The sequence below is a fragment of the Anneissia japonica genome, unplaced genomic scaffold (genome assembly GCF_011630105.1).
Source record: "Anneissia japonica isolate Jap-2015-1 unplaced genomic scaffold, ASM1163010v1 scaffold1306_len716249_cov185, whole genome shotgun sequence".
In the NCBI taxonomy this organism is placed as follows: domain Eukaryota; kingdom Metazoa; phylum Echinodermata; class Crinoidea; order Comatulida; family Comatulidae; genus Anneissia; species Anneissia japonica.
In genome coordinates this window covers 64,262-69,209 of record NW_022708971.1, presented here as the reverse complement: position 1 = coordinate 69,209, position 4,948 = coordinate 64,262, and positions in this window count along the sequence as shown.

The following is a 4,948-nucleotide window of genomic DNA, read 5'->3' as shown; positions in this document are numbered from 1 at the left end:
CAGAGGCCAAAATTGGATACAAGAAATCATGTAATTCATCTATAGCAAGCAGATAAGCTTTGCCTATATGAATAACAGTCATATTGAAATCCCTATATATGAAGTTTTAAAACATGCAACATTGTATACAGTATGTTTACAGAACTGATGATATCGATAACAGGTTTATAAAGCATTCCATCCTAAGTGGCGAATGTAATTGCTGTTGGATGTGAAATTAAAAATAAAAATATAAACAACAGCAAAATAAGAAGATTGAAGTTTGTCATAGTCGTATAATAATTCATTGTCCATTCATAAACAGAAACGTAATTTTTGAACTGGCATTTTGTACAATTGATTACTATTTGTGATTGTTTATGTGAATTGTTTATGTGATTGAGTATGTACATATAGTGATAATACTCAATAGTGAATACTGTTAATGAGTTTGACTAGTATCATGTGCTATGTTTATGCTGAGAAACACTTTGACATCTAGTTGGACCAGCTGTTTGGAAACATCACGTCACTGTACCAGCACTGTCCAGTGGGCGTGGCACTGAGCCGATGGCGGGCCACGCCCATCGTTAGTAATCCCCATCGATTATTGGTACGAAAACGTACATTCAATCAATAAATGTTGTTTTTATCAAACGTAAATATGATTTACCTTTAGTTTCATGTAACATTCGATAGATTTAAAGAAATAAAGAATTTGCTAAAGGTAGACCAGGCCCAAAGGCTAGGCCGAGCTGATTAGGCCAAGCCGTCACGGTAAAAGTTGCTGTTCTAAATAATTGTAGGCAGTCCAAAAGACGTCCGGATGGCTCGCTCGCTAATATACGCATGCACTATCTCGCCACTATATTTCCAGTAATAAATTTATCTATGCTGTCCTACCTATGAAATAGCGTGAAATTTTTGTTTTATTTAGTTTATCTTTAAAATTTTATTTCGTGAAATATTGCACACAGGTAAGAAGTGAACGTGCCACAGTTTTAAACTGATGGACGCAGCCATGTTCGTTGTCTTGTCTCCGGTCACCACAGAGCGGTTCCTCCTTGTTTCTCTTTCGCGCGCTGTGGATGTCTACTTCCAAAGTGATGGAAATACCAACGCGCTGATTGGCTGACTTGGCTTTTCTGCACAAAGCATGAGACGTAAGCATCGGATCGGAGTTTAGTTTGCTAATATAAACCTAATCCCGAGTAAATCTTAATGCTTTGCATCGGCTGTACCGTGTATACAAATACACTCTTTTTATACTACTACTATAAAACTAGGCCTTTTCTAGATAGAAGCAAGGACTAGGCTAGCCTAGGCCTAGATGGGATGATGATGGAATGGAACTGTAGGAATAAGCCCAGTCGGCTGGCGTTCGGACGGATGGTAAACAAGCCTAGGCCTATATAAATTGCCTTCGGGAGAAGGAGTGTTTTGTAAAAAAAAAAAAAAAAAAAAAAATTCAGGTCGGGGGCTTTTCTGACGGTCGGGTGGGGATACTAACCAATTGTTTTATTTTACGTGGCCTAATTTTTCATTTTTGTCAAAAAGTGTCTATAGTGTGGTGAATTATGGTTTAGGTTTTTTTTAATAAAGTTTCAAAAATTTCTATGTATGTGGAAAATGTAGTTGATTACCAAAGGTTACAATTTTTATTTTGAAGACTGCATGGTCTAGGAAGTGTACATTTTTTTATGGGGCAAGTTTCCAAGGGCGGGTTTTCTGGGCGAGTTGACTGCCAAAGTGCGAGCCAGCGTGTTATTTGATCACAAGTGCGAGACATATCACAAGTGTGAGCCAGCGAGCCATGACGTCACGACAATAGATAGAGTACAATTCAAAAAACAACTATAGGTCTAATAATGAATTATTGTGATGTTAAATAGACAATGTTAGCTATCGAAGAGCGATGTTGTTTTTCATTGGGACCTTCGACCCTTCAAGGATAGGCCTATACCATCCTAGCTAGTCTAGGCCTAGAGTAGGATAAGGCTAGCGCGACATGCGGACGTTGGTACGAGTAGGTTAGTCTACACCCACCGACAACACTTAAACATTGCCAGCTATTGTCAAGTGGGCTATTGCATCATTGATGCTCTCATTTTTTATTTTATTAAAATTGGAAACGTACTAAACATATCACTGCAAAGGTTTTTGAAGGTGGGAATTCCATATTTCGAATCGGAAATTATCGGAGAACATTAGCCGACTGTTTGCTTTTTTGTAATACTCTAATCACAATAGATAGAGACGTTAGCCAGTTGTGCGAGGTATCGGCTGAGATTTGTGGAGTACAATTCAAAAAACAACTATAGGTCTAATAATGAATTATTGTGATGTTAAATAGACAATGTTAGCTATCGAAGAGCGATGTTGTTTTTCATTGGGACCTTCGACCCTTCAAGGATAGGCCTATACCATCCTAGCTAGTCTAGGCCTAGAGTAGGATAAGGCTAGCGCGACATGCGGACGTTGGTACGAGTAGGTTAGTCTACAAACGTCGCCTAAAATAATTGATTTTACCCGGCAGAACGAAAGAAGGAAACTCCGCTTTTCAGTCTTCTTAATAGGCACTCGTTTTTTGTCAAACAATGACCTTTCAGAGGTCAAATTGCTGTCAAGAATATGAATTGGCTGCTTCGCAGCAATTAAGTTATTGAAACATTGCCTATAATATAATCCTGACGTCAGCCAAGAAGTTATTTAGCCTTTCTCAAACAAAGCTGCATGTTTAACTAACAAAGAAAGACAAATTATATACGTAATTATATTACATAGCCTATGTAAATACGAGTACGTGATTGGTTGAAATGGCATCACGTGACTAGCGCTACGAGGATCAGAAACATTATATTTCCCCGTAGGTTAATATAAATTTGAAAAGTGACCAGTCTCTGACGTCACCAGATTACACCCGCATTGCGCCCGTAGAATGCTAGTAGAATGCTAGTCGGGCTATAGTCAGGACTATATTTTCCCTCAGCGCTGCGCGCTTTTCGGGAAAATATAATCCTTCAAAAAAAATATAATTCCCTCGGGGATATCAAATGTTATATTACACCTCTAAGCAGGCAATATCTGTATAATAATGCGCCTTTGGAAAAATATATTTCTTCACAATGAAATACTTCTATGCAACAAATTCCATTCACTCACCAAACTGTCTACTTATATCATAAACCTCTACATAAATATCTTCATAATTACAGTACAAAATATTTCAAAAAGTTACGTATACAACAAACCTTACAACAACCATATTTCCTTTAATATCACTGTACACGACATTACACCTTTCCTAACTGTTAAGTGAACATAACAAAAAAGGTCTATGATGATGCATATAACTAACTCTAACTTTAAATGTTTTTCTTTATGCTCAATACACATAACAACACTCCACACAACCTCCACCCACCGACAACACTTAAACATTGCCAGCTATTGTCAAGTGGGCTATTGCATCATTGATGCTCTCATTTTTTATTTTATTAAAATTGGAAACGTTCTAAACATATCACTGCTAAGGTTTTTGAAGGTGGGAATTCCATATTTCGAATCGGAAATTATCGGAGAACATTAGCCGACTGTTTGCTTTTTTGTAATACTCTAATCAGAGTCTAAGAAAAGGTCCCATGACCCCAATTTTTTCAGATAAGGCAACACTTTCCTATTTGGGATTTTGACAAGCGCCCTCATGTGGATGTGCTCCTAGCTAGCAGGGACAATTTACTGTGTAGTAGTACTCCCGGTGTTTTACCAACTCCGGCCCGCCAAAGATTTTGATCCGGCCCGTGCAACATTGCTAAAAATATATCATTTATATTTTTCGGCCAATTTTTAGAGAAAGTTTTTCTGTTTTGAGCTGGATTTTGAGGTATTGTCTGTGTAAGTAAAAATACTTACAGTTACAATATGGGCATATTGTTTAATTTCCATCTCGTATCCATTTGTGGTGGTGGTAGAATCGGTATTAACCAGGGCTGCAGTTGCATTATTACAGTGTAAAAGTGGGGGAGTTACACAGTGTCATATTTAAAGAAAAGGGTTGGCACTAAAAACACTAAAACATTTTTGAGCACAGAAAATCCACTCAGTTAAAACAGTGCCAGTTCCAGAAATCCTCCATTGCCCAAGATTCCTAAAAGTGGTCCATAGGTACCTTAGCCTCACCATGGTTTGGGATGAAGTGAGCAAATTTTAAAAATAGACATGTCTAGATGCCTAGAAATGGCACTCTCAGACTGTAAAAATAATATTTTTCCCCGATGAAGTCATGACCCCAAGCCTTCCCTGGATCCTCCCCTGGCACTGCCAGTGGATCCCTCCCCCCATCAGTCACAGTTCATTTTTGAACAATGGCACTGGCATCAAAATATTTAATGGGCCGGAGTTGGCTTGCAGGTCGGCGGTTGAATACCGGGCTATATACTATGAGTACTGTACATTAGTATTTACCGTAGTTCATACTGGTAACTACTGTATAGTATTCTTGGAAAGGTTAGGCTTACTTAGCTATAAGCCTAGTATGAAAATATGAAATTATCAATTCCCAATCATATAGGCTATGTTCACATACACCATCTAACTGTTAGTGGGATCCAGATTAATAACGTACAGTACGTGCTCACAGTTGCGTTCATACTGTACAAGAAAATCCCCAATCCAGATATCAAGAAGATAATGGTGGGAATCCCTGTGTAATTACTCAATTGGAAATGCGTGAAGTCTGATTGGTTAATGAAAGAAATGAGGTCAACTTGCTAACTAGAAGCGTTTTCTAACCGATAGCGTATCTACTTCCTGGAACCGGTTAGCGCTAACTGATAGGGTGTTCTCGCATGTGTGCTAATGGATCTGGCTAACAGTTAGCTCCCGAACTTGATATTAGGTTCTAGTGTGAACCTACTGTAACCAAGGTGATACCAAGTTTAACAATTTGTTCTTCGAATTTCTTTTGCAG